The following is a 15,575-nucleotide window of genomic DNA, read 5'->3' on the forward strand; positions in this document are numbered from 1 at the left end:
GAAGGATCTAGTTGACTTGGGGTTGATCTCGTATGGTCTCCCCCTGATGGGTTCTGCAGTCACTAGGTCACAGGTCTCACCGGGTCTGACTGCGAGTCAGGTATCCCAGCCAAAGGGGAGACCCAAGGCAAGACGGAAAAGTAAGAAGGCCACCTCTGTGAAGGGGGCTCCTTCTCTTCCTGCTGCTTCAGCAGCACCCATTAGCATTCAGGCTCCAGACAGGCTGGGTCCAGTGGTAACCTGAAAGTCAACTCCTGAGGGAGAAGAGCTAGAAGACCCTCCTCCAGGAGTGGTACTCAAACCAGAGGATCCCCCTGACCTTCAATGCCTGCTGGCTGAAGGGGGACCCTCTAGGGGAGACTGCTGTAAGGGTCAGAGAGAGTGCTACCCTCTCAAGGGTCTATGAAAACAGGCCCAGGCCCAGGCAAAAGGTGAAGTGCCTAGGTCTTTCAAAATATATTGGGAGGGTGAGCTCCTTTGTAGTGAGCCCACTAAGCCTGAACCTGGTGCCCTCAAGAGGATGGTGGTACCCCAGGTTTACAGGCCCTTCCTGTGGCAGTTGCCGCATGAGGTGCCCTTAGCTGGTCATCTTGGGACCAAGAAGACGAAGCAAAGGCTCACTGCACATTTCTACTGGCTCCAGACGGGAGTAGAAGTGGACTCCCACTGCCGGACTTGTCCCTCTTGTCAGTTGTCTGGCAAGACTGGAGGCAGTGTCAATGCCCCACTGCAGCCTTTGCCAGTGGTTGGCACACCATTTGAGAGAGTTGGCATCGACATCATCGGTCCCCTTGACTCTCTCACATCAGGTGGACATCAGTTCATCCTGGTCCTGGTTGATCATGCCACCAGGTACCCTGAGACTATATTCCTTTGGACCATTACAGCCAAGGTGGTTGCCAGGTCTCAACTGGGCCTTTTTTAACCAGAGTTGGATTCCCTAAAGAAGTGGTCTCTGACAGAGGATCAAATTTCATGTCTAGTTACATGCAAGCGATGTGGAAGGAATGTGGAGTAGCCTATAAGTTTTCCACCTCCAACCATCCCCAGACCAATGGTCTGGTTGAGAGATTTAATAAAACTCTAAAGGGCATGCTGGGTGCTTTGAAAGAGCCCCTAAGGAGGAAATGGGATCTCCTCCTACCATGCCTGATGTTCGCCTACAGAGAAGTACCTCAAGATGGTGTTGGTTTCAGCCCCTTTGAGTTGCTCTTTGGCCATCCCGTGATGGGGCCCCTTGCCTTAATCAGAGAAGGTTTGGAAGCCACCCCTCCAGGCCCCACCAAGCAGGTGGGGGACTATGTGTTAGGACCGAGGCAGAGGATGACACAGATGATGGGCCAGGCGACAGCGGATCTCAAGGCCAGCCAGGAATTGAACACATACTGGCATCACCTTAAAGCCTCACAAGTGGATTGGACTCCAGGACACAAGATCGTTGTGATGGAGCCTACCAAGCCTAGAGCCTTGGCCGATAAGTGGACTAGACCCTTCTGGATAATCTCTAAAATGGGCGAGGTCAACTATCTGGTTGACATGGAAGTCCCAGGGTTAGCTCCTCAAGTATTCCATGTCAACAGGCTCAAGCCTTTCCACAGGCGACCAGAAGCCTCATGTCGCTTGCTGGCTTCAGAGCAAGAAGAGGATGAGAGTGAGCCCCTTCATGATTTGCTGCCTAGCAACCCTCAGGATGGCTCAGTGAAGGGGGTGCATCTCTCCAGATCTGACACCAGAGCAGCAGAGGGTCTGCAGGGCTTTGCTCTGTTCTCACTGACACCAGGCCTCACCCCGTGGTGCAGGCACGAAATTGACACTGGTGACAGTGTGCCTGTCAAAAGCAGGTGCTACCGAATGTCAGACACTGTTAAGAACCACATCCAGCCTGAGGTCACCAAGATGTTGGATCTGAGTGTTACTTGAACCCTCAACCAGTCCCTGGTCCAGTCCAGTGGTCTTTGTCCCCAAAGCAAGTTTCCAGGCAGGTACCAAGGATTGGCGGTTCTGTGTGGACTACCAAGGAGTCAATGCCGTCACCAAAACTGACGCACACCCAATGCCCAGGGCTGATGAGCTTGTGGACACCATAGGTGCTGCCAAATTTGTAAGCCCGTTTGACCATACCTCAGGCTATTGGCAAATAGCTCTGATGAACCATGCCAAGGAAAAGACTGTGTTCTCAACACCTGACGGGCTCTACAAGTTTAGAGTAATGCATTTTGGGTTGAAGAATGCACCTGCCACCTTCCAAAGATTAGTCAACCATGCGGTCAGTGGGCTGGAGGCCTTTTGTGTGGCCTACCTAGACAACATTTTTGTCTGCAGTTCCACCTGGGAAGAGCATTTGACTCATTTGGATCAGGTGTTGCAGGCCTTGCGTTGGGCTAACCTCACTATCAAGGCCACCAAGTGCCAGATAGCTCAGGGGAAAGTCACTTATCATGGTCATGAAGTAGGAGGGGGTCAGAACCAACCTCTCCAAAGTAAAGTACAGGATGTACATGACTGGGAGACTCCCACTACTTAATCCCAGGTGAGGGATTTTTTGGGCCTCACTGGGTACTACCGTAACTTCATGGCGGACAATGGTATCATAGCTGCCCCTCTGACAGCTCTGACATCGCCCAAGCAACCAAGGAAGGTTAATTTGACAGAAGACTGTCAGCGGGCCTTTATTGGCTTGAAAGAAAGTCTGTGTAGGGCACCTGTGTTGTGTGGCCTGACTACACCAAACCCTTTATCATTCAGACTGATGCCTGTGACACCGGAAATGGAGCTGTCTTGCCCCAGTTATATGACAAAGGGAGGGAACATCCTATCAGATTCATTAGTAGGCAACTTAAAGGTAGAGAACTTAGGTGAGCTACTGTTGAAAAGGAATGTTTCAGTATAGTTTGGAGCCTTAGGCGTTTTAGGCCCTACCTTACGGGGTCTACCTTCAAGGTCCATACAGAACATAAGCCCTTAAAATGGCTTATGCAGATGAAGGGTGAAAACCCCAAACTGCTCATGTGGTCCATTAACCTGCAAGGGCTAGACTTCACTATTAAGCATAGACCAGGGAAGAGTGATGATAATGCAGATGGCCTTTCCAGAAGGTATGTTGACCGTCTGGATGAGGAGGTCAATCTCATGGGAGTTTAGACCACCCTAACTTCAGTCTGGGGGGCGACTGTGATGCTGGAAATGCTTTGGAGGGACAGGGCCTCCATGTCCTTGTCCTGTACTCCTTTTATCATGTGTGTTCGGTGTGGTTTTCTGCACAGGAGTCCATGTGGGACTCCTGGCAGTGCAGCTCTTCCTCTTTTTGGTTGTGGTGAACAGGTCCTTGGGATACCCTTACGGCACCCATGGGTGGAGGTATAACCCTGTAACCCTAGTGTATGTTTTTGGGCACCTGTGTGTTGCCCACAGAGCAGGGTATGGGCTGGTGGCAGCTCCATGCTCAATTTGACAGGTACTCTAAGTATCATCCATTTTGGGATACCCAGGATCTGCCATTGGAATCAGTTGATTCCTGACAGGAGACAAGATGGCCCTGTGGCCTCTTGCTTTCTAATGCCTGTTACTTTGTTTTCCCAAAGTCCTGGGAAACCCTGACTATGTCCCTTCCCCTGACTGGCTGTTTGGTGGAAGTTCCATATATGGTATTGTGGGGAAGTCCAGGCCAGACTGGCTGGAACCTTCCCAATGAGTGTATGTTGTGGGTACGTCCTTGGGGAGGAACCTGGATGAATGGAGTGTATGACCAATATGCACTTCATGTTATGGGTGTTTGGTTTCTGGTGTGTGACACAATGAATGAGACAGCCCTGCCCGAAACTGACATGAATGCACTGTAGTGTGCTAAAAGGCTGGGTGCCTGCTCCAATCCACATTCCGTGTTATGGGTATCTGGATATCAGAGAATGGCCTGAATGGACTGTGAGCCTGATTGGCTGCCTGCCTGCTGAATGCCCTTCTGAATGAGTGGCTGCCTGAGCCCTGCTCAGCAGTGTGAATGAGAGACAGAACAGTATATCTGGGGGCCTCTCACTGACTAGAGTTGTTCAGAAGCTGAAGTCGAAACTTGATGCTTAACCCTGAAGCCCAGCTGGAAGAGAAGAGATGCTGGTGCTTTCCTTTGCCAATCTAAAAGCTTCATGTCTCCAAGAACTGATCCGAGAGAGGACCTGTCTAGGAGACCTCTTCCCGAGCTACGAGGGACCATCGTGCTCCTGCTAACCTTCACCAATGCTCCCTGGAAGTCAGTCCTCGAAAGTCTGCCGACCGGAGACGGGGGCCGCTGAGGAATCTGAAGTGAAGCGCCCAGATATTGAAGTCCATCACCGTCGACCGAGGTTCGGAAGACTGCTGTAACCTCGTTGACCGGAGCCACAACACTCCATTGCCTAAGACACTTTGAAATTAAGGAATCCCTTGCTCATCACCGCCGACCGATTTGTCTCGCCAGAGAAAGTCAAGGTCGACGACGAACCGGGGAGAATCTGCTGTCGGGTTTCCCGCCACCCGATGTCCACAAAGATGCTGACGAAGATCCGAAAGACAGCAGTGGTCGAGTCCCGATCGTCAACCCCAACGCCGATGACCTGATGCCCTTGCTGGGCCTACGTTCTTCATTGATCCTGCTTTGCGGCAACAAACTCTTGTCATCGAGGTGTACCGCATGCCTCATGTTCACAGATGTCCATGACTGATCATCGATGAGCACTGCAAAGGCAGAAGCTGCTGCCTCGACTGCATTGTTCACCTCTTCTTCAAGGAATCTCGATGATCCGTGGCTCCTGTCTTAAAGGAAGTTCACTTGCAAGGAATCCGTCGACGACCCATCGAAGAACTCTGCTAAACCCGGTACATTGGGGTAGTAAAACCTTTTGTAGCATGAAAACAAGACTATTTTAAACACATATGGACTGGGCTTGTTGATACACTTTATTTACAGGTTGCTCAGGTGGGGGATCCTCATACAGAACTGTTTCTGGTGGTAGGGACTCAGTATTCTGCCATTGTTTAACCCAACTTGTCTTCTTCGCTATGTCTATTGTTGATACACTTTACTAGTTGATTTGTATGCCATTTGAACTGTCAGCAGTTGGTGCATTTTAAAGGAGTCAAGAGTGAACTGTGGTACCACATAGACATCGTATATATTTACCATATTAGAATTGCCAGAGTACAAAGCGTGTTATCGATTGTGTATATATATTGAACCTGTGTTGTCACATAAAATAGTGTGTGGACATTCCTTTGTGTGGGCTTGGGGACTACACTGTACTCAAGGACCAGCCTGCCTCATCTCCTGAGAGCTTAAGCCTTGATTGCTCTAGCTTCGTTACCATATAGAGAATCTTGACTGAGGTGCTCTGTGCTTCTACTCTGCCATATAGAGGGCAGGAGTACATAAATCCCCCTCCAGTCTTTACAGCTACAAATACTTTAACCCCTTTTCATTCCCTTTCTTATAGGGAGTTTCCTGTAAAAATAACACATCCAGGCTACTTCTCAAACTCCCTAGCCACCAAATAACGTTTATTTGGTGAAATGAATCCCTTAAGGTTGACAGTGGATATAACACATCCTTCTTTATTAATCATTGTAGACATGTATATATTGATCCAAAATTATCTTTCCCTTTGGGATCAACCCCTCCCACCCCCACTACACAATAATTCTAGACATAAATAATCTGCATCTATGTTCCACAGTTGCGTATCCAGATCTTCCTAGCTGCCTCAGATCTGACCAAAATCCGCACCAATTTTCCATCTTGGGACTGCACATTTACATCATCATCCCACCTCTGCTCATTTTACAATATGCACCTATGAGACTCCCTCAAACCAACATCCAAGGGTCACAAGAAGCAAACCAATTTTAACCCTATTTTATTCACTCCGGCTCGACTATTCCACTAATTTGCCCCTCACTGGGATCACAGTAAAATTCTTAAGAAACTCCATAATTTTCAGAAAACAATCTTCACAGGAATTTGAATAGATATAACACTACAAATAGCATAAACATACATCACATTTTATAATCTTATCACATAATCATCCCGAGCATCTCTCTTTTTTGAAAATTGACAAATGATCAAGCATCTGAATGATTCAACTAAAATAAGGTTTTTTTCCCCCCTCTATTTGGTTTCCGGAACTTGCTGGATTGTGGCATGTTAATCCAGCTCTGTTGGTGACCTTTCTGCTGATTTTGAGTCTTACGCAGACCTCCTCTTCAGCGTGTCGATTTTCTTTTTATATCTCATCTGAACGAGTCAGGGAATACAAATCTCCAGCAATCTCAAAAACTAGAACAAATGGGTATGACCCACCTATACTTGATTGTGTTCTCACTTAAACACAATGTTGGTTGTTTGCATTTGGTACTTTTGGCCAGAGTAAAATCCATGAAGCAGTCTTACTATCTTACCCTTATACTCCAATGATTCAACTTCCCTAGGTATTTTCAGAATGTTCTCTTTATCCTTTAAGTCATGGCATCTGACCGAAATTGACCATGTGCCTGAGCCTGTACTTTCTCCCCTAAGAGCTGTTCCCGTTTTAAAATCTAAGGCAGCCTTAATCCACAAACAGCTTTTGTACTAACTCACAAACCAGACTCAACATTTTTCTGGCGTTTCCCCTTTATCTTTCATTCCAAAAACACAGGTTACATTGCCTTTCTTTATTTTATACATCATCAAGCTTCAACTCAATTTCCTTTGTTTGTCTCAGCATTTTCTTAAATCTTGCCTCATACTTGAGTTCAAGGAGATCTGTTGGTAGCTGGTTACTTTCCAATACTTCTAGCTTATCCTCTGCTTTCCCCACTCCACATTTAAGCTTTACAAAGGAGGATTGGACATTGCTCCTCAATGCTCTTATTTCTACAAGTAGATCTTGTATATCCTGGTTCTCTCGTAATGTTACTTCCTCTTTTTTCATTCAATGAAGGTGGAAAATGTGCCACATCTCCCTCCCAGTAGACACAATCATAGAGAGAATGAATCTTTACAAATATGCTTTCTTGGGGCATGGCTAAGATGGTATCTGGGTGAGTCGCTTGTTTATGGAGCTCAGTCTTGGTCCGATGCACTGACAATTTTATAGTCATTTTGGGATTAACAACGACTGCAGGATATGGGACCAGACATGTGATTATCAATGAAATTACGAGATCAGAATATGCAGACTAGCTTCTGTGATCTAGATATAAGCCATGACAGCGGACATCTGCCATTATGGTAGATTTTTAACTCTGTTAAAGAGTGTCGGTAGAAGGTCTAAGGCCCTCAAAGGGAGTCAGAATCAGGAGGCCGATCAGAACACTCATTTTTCGGTGGTGCTCAACACACACCAAGAACATTGGTGCCGGTGGGGATCCTGGCTGAGAGGGTATCCCTTGGTACACAGACTGTGTGGGTGGATTACCGAAAGCCGGCGCAAGGAGGAATTCTCTCGTGGCCCCATTGTGTTTAGGTGTTGTTATGCTGCTTTTTAGGAAGGGGATGTCACATCGAAGGGGAAGTGTCTCTGTGAACTGGCACCAACACCTGGGCCCTTTGGGGCCTTTAGGCAGACATGTGACCCTTCCATCTCTTAGATCAAGACATGCAAAATTCCCATAGATTGATATCTGACTATCAATCACTCTGAATACTTTTTCTTGTGCTTCTACCTATGAGTAGTCACAGGAGGAAGAAACAGTAACCCCCTTTGGAAGCATTTTTGGGAGTAAAAGGTATAGGGACCCACAGCAAAAAAGCAAAACCGGCTCCAGCAAAAGAATTAGTGGAAAATGGGAAAACATCAATGGTATCAGAGATGGGCACTCTGGTGGCCTTGACGAAGGAAGACCTAACAGCCTCTCTATGTAAGCTCACAAAAGATATCAAAGCTGACATTACAACACCTAAGAAGGAGATGGAGAAAAGCCTGCATTAAATGAGACAGGAGATCACATCTCTAGGCAAACAATTGGGGTTCAATGAGGACGATATTAGAGATCTCTCCAGTGAGATACCTGGTTTACAAGGAGAAATCAAGACACCTCAGGAAATAACCTCTCAACACCTGGATTAATGTACTTAGAGAATAGGTTGCAGCAAAGTATCATCAAGTATAAATCACATATGCAGAAGGCCTAGCGGGCTCTGACATGACAGTAATAACACAAGATGTATTTAAATCAGTATTCACTTCAGCTGGGGATGCTACAATAAAATTGGTAGAGACCACAGGGTAGGCCTGAAAATGGGGAAAGAGATAGACCTTCCAAGATACATTTTGGTACACCTACATGCTTATTCACCTAAATAAAAAATTATATTGGCAACAAGAGACAAGCTTTTCGTTGACTAAAAGGGAAATAAAGTGACATTGTTCCAAGACATGTCCTCGATGACTCTGATGCGACATCAAGTATATTAAGTGATGGTGGCACTGTCGAGCCAGCGCACAAAGTAGATGTGTGCTTGTGAGCTCTGTTGCGGCCTAACGCCTCCTGCCCCACTGACTGAATTGAGCTGGTTCATCCTGATACTCTGCCACAACTGTCAGGCAGTGTAAGGAACCCGGACCACCCAGCGCGCAATCCCAGTGCAAATCGGCACCGGATTGCCAAGAATACCGCACTGGGACGGAGAGGCCCAGTAGATCGGGTGCTTGCGGTTCACCGACAGGGGGCCAGCATGGTGCCAGAGAGAGATGCATGGGCCACCCACAACCTGCAGTGCCGGAGACCGCAGTGTGCCCCGTGTCCAGGGGCAGTGAGCGCTGTGGGAAGTGTATGCAGCTGGCGAACCGGCAGACTTGCTGGTGGAGAGCTTTGATGTCCCTGCCCTTGAAGATCTGTTATCTGGCCGCCTGGACCCATCTGGCAGTGAGAGGCCCACTCGTGGGGATTGAGAATAGTGTGGCGGGCTACCGAGCTCTGCGGCAGCAGTGGGGGGAGACAGAGCACTGCTGTGCCCCAGGACTGTGGAGTGCACTCTGGGTACCCATGGGTCCTGCCGAGATCTTGTTGGTGGCGAAAGGCCCTCTGGGGGAACCCCTCCACCTCCTCCATACTATACACTCGCCTACAGTGCTCAATCGTGGCAGGTGGCATGACAGCAGGTACCTGCATTTATTATCCTGCTTGAACTACATTGGGACACCTGCGCTCCATTAAAGCTGGGGAGACTAGATTGTTGCTCCCTCCTAGGGGGGGGCCTCGATGCACTTCAGGGACCTGCCTCCTCCCTCTGCCCTCTGGCAGTGGCTTACGCTCCACAGGACGCAGGTGCCGGGTGGTGGACTGAGTTTGCCGCGGTTGTGGTGCCTTTTTGCTGGCCGTGCTGTCACTGCTCCCCTTGTCTGCGGCAGCTTGCGCCGGAACCATCAGGGCTGCTTACCTCATCCTGGCCTGCCGATGTTCCCCAATACACCCTATGGTGCGGGGTGGCTCCTTCATACGTCAGATTCTTTGCGCCGGAGCATTTATATCCAGCTGTGCTTGTTGACCTCCCGGACAGCCAGTGTAGACCCCCACAGTATCATCCAGAGCCCCTGCACAACACCACAGCTGATGACCCTTTGATACTCTGCCAGTGCTCTATACTCCTGGGAAACCCCTGAACGGGACTGAATCTTGCTGGTACTGGGAAGCATGTGCACCCTCAAACTCACGCCATGGTCAAGGACAAGACCAAGAAGGCAGGCACGAAGAACAAAATGAACCAGTACACAGTGCCCACCCCTGCAGCCTCTAAACATGCCTCCTCAGGTGCTGTGTTGGTTGTCAAGGAAACTCCTTCTGCTACCCTGTTGCTGGCAGATGTTATGAGCACCATTGCAGATTCCAGGAACTTCATGGAGGGGAAGATTGATGGGCTCAGCTCTAAGTCTCACTGGATTTTGGACTCTGAAGACGCTTGTTGCGCAGTGGACCACAAGTTGTCCACGGTTACTAAAAAATGACGGTTCTTGAGGAGAGAGTGGGCCTGCCTCTGAATAATCAGAGGGTCCCAGTATGAAATTCTTCCTGGAAACTTGGCTAATGGACTTCATGAAACCTAAGACCCTCTCGAATTTCTTCTACATTGAAAGGGCACACTGGGCCCAATGGGCCCGCCTAGTCCTGGGGCTCCACCCCGCACTGTGATTACCAGGCTCCTAAATCACTGGGATCAGGACGCCCTGCTTCAGATAGCTTGATTGAAGGGTCCCATATCATACAACGGCACCAAAATCTCCTTCTTCTCCGACTACACCAGGTAGGTCCAAAGGGCTTGTCAGTCCTTTGATGTGGTCAGAAAACATCTTCATGAACATGGGGTCAAATGTGCCCTATTCTTTCCAGCGTTCCTTAAAATGCGTCATTATGGAATGATTCAGATATTCACAGATCCTCAGGCTGCTTGAACATGGGCAGAGACTTACCTGGGAGAGATCACAGGGGCGCAAGATAGGGGGGACCCCAGTGGAAATATGAGACTGTTGATGACCTCCTGAGGGGCCATGATCTCCATCGACTGTGGCCTCACCGCCAGCAGACGCCTCACAACCACTGTGGAACGTGGGCTGAGACCCTTTGACTTGCAGGAATCTATTGTCCCGGCAATTGCAGTGTGGGTTGGTCATGGATGTCGCCTGCTGGCTTGGAGGTGAACTGGTCACACTTGCCATGATGGAGGGGATGGACCCTCTTACTTTCTCTTCGTTTCTTCTTCTTTCCTTTTTCATCTGATCTTTTTTCTCTGTTTGGATCTGGTTGGCGGGAGTTCTTAGACATTGTAATTCATCTTTTATGGTTAGGTTGGTCACTTGCTAGTCACATGTGTAGGCGACAGGTACTTTGTGTTGGGGTGAAGTATGGGGTTGGGGGGCATGGCTAGCAGCCATGCTATGAAGACGCTTTCCTGGAGGCTCCCGTGTGATCCGTTATAATCAGTGCCGAAGAATCTTAGTTTCATGATCTGAACATATGTTATATAAGGCGAGATTGCGTGAGCTGATAAGAGAGTTGTCCGCGTGAAATCAGACAGATTTCGACCTGCTGCAACAAGTAAGAGCCCTTAGCCCAAGCGAAGGTGGACCGCGAAGTGGATGGCTAAGATGGCCACCAGTTTGGACCTGAGCATCAGAACACTCTAATCCTGGCTCAGTGTACAGTAGACCAACAGCAAAGTCAGCGCTGCACCGGCAGAACCACCTACAGGAGCTGTAACCTGGGCCAAACAATGCAACAAGAGCGAGAGGACACAGCGCCTGCACAGAGCCGTACAACTGCTATCTCAGCGACGATCTCCGGGACCTGAGAGCACACAAAGCTGCGGCACAAAGGAAGGGATACAGCCGATAGTGAAGAGCTGCGAGCAGGCTTATAAGGTGAGGGAGGCAGCGTTTGCAATTGGTGTAAGCCCCCTGTTCCTATAGTGATACATATTTGTGCATACAGCGCAAACGGGAGGCAGTGTGCACTCTGTGACGTGTAGTGTGGCGGTCTAGCAGCAATACGATCCTGCTAAGACATTACAGTAATGCAGCAGGGTATAATGCATCTGTGTCACTGGAAGCAGCACAACACTGTACCTGATATTATTTAAGGCACAAATTAGACAAGATAATGCTGCTGAAGTGCCCAAAACTGGAGATATCAAGAAGCAGAGTATGGTCCAGGAAAGGATAGGTGTAATAACAATTACACAGTTGTCGACAAGGTAGAGGAGCAGACGCCTGGGTGTAACATTACTGCTATTGCAGCAACCGGAACACAGGGCGTACAGTCACAGATATACCCTTATTGGACACACAAGTAACCCTAAAAACAGGATCTCGGGGTCCAGACAGTGGCAGTAGGGCACAGTGGGTTTGGCCCATATCATCCAATTATTCGCAAGTGCCTTATACATGCTGACCAAGGCGTCCAAAGTTAAGTCCAAGCAGCCAACTCTAGACTCCTTCCCCAAAGTAGGAGGGAGGGCAGAGGGAGGGCAGAGACAGCTTTAACACCCTCCTTACCACAGTTAAGCACGATGGTGCAGCCAGGAGGCAACCACCAGGTTTTGGCCGCTATCGCTCTCTGGAACATAAAATGGATGCCATCAGTATAGACGTCAACCTCCTACGAAAGGATGTGTGGTCAATGACCGAAAGGACAGGTATGCTTGAGAACCAGGTGCTAGTCAAAACGGCAAACCTGAAAAACTCAATGAGTGACAGCTCAATAATGCAGCAGCGAATAAAAAACTTGGAGGGGAGAGGGGAAGATGCAGAGGGAAGGGCCAGAAGGAACAACGTCTGAATTATCGGCCTCCCTGATGGTGACGAACGGGCAAACCCCACAAATTACATTGAGAGCCTTTTATTACAAGAAATCGGCCCGGGAACCTAACACAAGGTTTTACTGTGCAGCATGCCCACAGATCTCTAGTCAGGAAACCACCACCTGGAGCGCCCCCAAGGCCTGTGATCGCCAGGATCCTGAACTATAAATACTGGGAGAAGATCCTAGAGTACTTTAGATCAGGAGGCATGATACAACAAGCATCAGTGAAAATCACAGCATACCCTGATTACACCCTCCAAGTACAGAAATCAAGATTGAACTTTGCTTCAGTCAAAAGGAGATTGCGGGAAGCTAGCCTCAAGTACATACTGCTGTATCCGGCGAGACTAAAGATCATACGCAACGGGAGGGCGGTTTTCTTTGAAACACTTGAAGCTGTGCACAAGTGGATGGATGGAGAGCACCTGCCGTCGATTGCTGAAAAACAGTTGGACGATACTGCAGGCATGTAAAATCCAGCTAAGGGACGCACCTAGTCGGGATCATGCGGCCTGGATTCTGGAACAAACATTGGAGACTGATCTTATAAAGTATGGAAGCCTACGCAGCGTAGACCCCAGGAACCAGGAGCAGACATTACATAGGAGCGTCCTCCGCCCACAAACACTGTTTTCATTCTTTTGGGTTACTAGCAGTTACGTACCCACCTGCTGCACTAAGGTTGCTCAGTGCAAGAGTGAGACGTGGGAATGCCTGAGCTTGGGGAGCATAGCTGAGCAATTGTTGGGACGGAAGTTAGGGAGGTGGGGGGATGTTTGGGGCCAGCCGATGTAGCCACAATGAGCGATGGTGACTTGAGAATCAGAAACATTACAACTAGAGCAAATCGTACTAATGAACCAGGAACTTAAAATAGTCACCTGGAATGTCAGGGGCTTAAATAATTATATTAGAAGGAACCGCATAATGTCTTATTTACGCCGGCATAAGGTGGATATTGCTCTCCTACCAGAGACGCATTTGACATTAGAAAAACACACAGTCCTTATTAATAAATGGAGAGGCAACACAATAAGTTCACCCTATTCAATGTATGCTAGAGGGGGGCTCATATGGATAAGGCAGGATGGTCTTGGTGCATGGCTTTCTTGAAAAGCGCAAACTGTGCATTATCAACCCCTATGCCCCCCATCTGGACGCAGCAGGTTTTTTCCGTTCACTGTACCCCAGGGTGGGACCATACAGACACTGTACCGTGATCTGGGGGAGAGATTTTAATTGTACAAGAGACCCGAAATTAGACAGGTTAGACAATAAATATACACACTGCGCCCGCGCAGCCAAAGCACTGAACACGCTAGTAGCAGCCTTTCATTTTGCAGATGTGTGGCGTAGACTTCATCCGCAGGTTCGGGAATATTCCCATTATGCAGCTCTCCAGGACCTACACACCAGATTAGACTGTTTTCACAGGAGACGTGACATTATGACAGCAGACTATAAGGCGAGAGTACTATCAGATCATGCGCCGCTGCTGGTCACCTGGTGAAGGGCCCCCCCTTTAGCTTGGATCCTGACGTGGAGACTAAGAGGAGAAGCCCTGAGAGACTAAGAGTTCGGGGATCACCTGAGGGTGAGGATCGTAGACTGTTTTAAACACAACACCGGCAGTGTGACATCAGCTGGAATATTATGGGAGGCTTTCAAAGTAGTAATAAGGGGGCTTGCAATATCCAAAGCAGGTGGATTACAGGCCGCGATAACTGAGGATTTAATTAAAGCCGAAACTGCTTTAGAAAACATTGAGCAGCGTGAAAGGGATGCAGGAGATTACACCTTGGAATTTAATCAGTAAAACACGAGTGTTTAGGTCATTGGGACAGGCTAGGCAAGCTAAGCTACTCAAAATACATTGAGAAACAGCACGCCGAGGAAGACAAACCAGGCAGGATGCTCGCTTGTTTGTACAAAAGCAATGCACAGCGGAACATGATACAATCCTTTGTGGGTAAAGATGGCACTTTGTTTACGACACAAACAGAAATAAACAAGAGTTTTTTAAAAAATATTATAAAACCCTATATGAAGACACCTCTGAGGTACAGACATCAGATATAGTGGATGCCCTAACTCAGCTAGAACGTCTGATGCTGGACATAGCTGCGGCAGTGCGTTTAGAAGCACCCATAACCTTAGAAGAGCTAATGGCTACTATCTGAGAGCTGCCTACGGGCAAAAACACCAGGCACCAATGGGTTGCCTGGTGAATTTTATATGGAATTTGCCACATAAATAGCATCCCCATTATTAGCAATGCTTAATGAAGCATTTGAGGTAGGAGGCCTCCTGACATCCTTAAGAGAATCCATTATAATACCCCTCCTAACACCGAATACGCCAGACACGGACCTGGGCTCACACAGACCTCCCTCATTACTCAATCAAGATGGGAAAATACTCACGAGCCTACTAGCTAATAGATTAAAATCTACGATTGCCACACTAATACACCCAGACCAAACGGATACGTGCTGAGGAGAAGCATGACGGGAAACCTGCTCAGGCTACACCATATAATAGACTGCACCAATGACAGTACAAACCAGTATGCAGTAGCTTCACTAGACGCAGTTAAGGAGTTTGATTCTGTCAGATGGCCATGGTTATTGGCCACACTGAAAAGGTTTGGGATGGGCCCTAATTACATCAAATGGGTCCAGCTGTTGTACAGCAAGCCAGGGGCCAGGGTAAAGACGGGCAACCAGATTTTTGAACAATGGGCCTTACAGAAAGGCACGAGATAGGGATGCCCGTGGTTCCCCATGCTTTTCATTTTAGCGCTTGAGTGCTTAGCAGCTTATCTCCGTAAAGATTATAAAGGAGCAGGCATAAACATACATGGTCAATGGCACTTAGTGTCTTCATACACTGATGACATGATATTGTACTTACAACAGCAAGAGACCAATTTAGAATATGTCCTAGATAGATATGCCACACTCTCAGGTATAAGTGTAAGCACACATAAGTCGTGTCTGTTCCCGTTGGGAGGATACAGTCGCAAAAAGTTAAGTTTGTTGCCAGTGCTTCTGGCTAAATGGGCAGTGGCCACATGTAGGTACTTTGGAGTTGATATATACCACGACCCCAAAGCTGAGCATGTACACAATACACAGAAGGTAGTGATTGATCTGACTAAATCCATGGACTTCTGGGCTAGGCTCCCTCTTTCACTGATGGGCAGGGCTGCGCTCATGAAAATGGGGGTCCTCCCTCGACTCCTTCATTGTTTCACCAACATTCCATAC

This window comes from Ambystoma mexicanum, chromosome 9 (genome assembly GCF_040938575.1).
Source record: "Ambystoma mexicanum isolate Mex_15411 chromosome 9, UKY_AmexF1_1, whole genome shotgun sequence".
Classification (NCBI taxonomy): Eukaryota; Metazoa; Chordata; class Amphibia; order Caudata; family Ambystomatidae; genus Ambystoma; species Ambystoma mexicanum.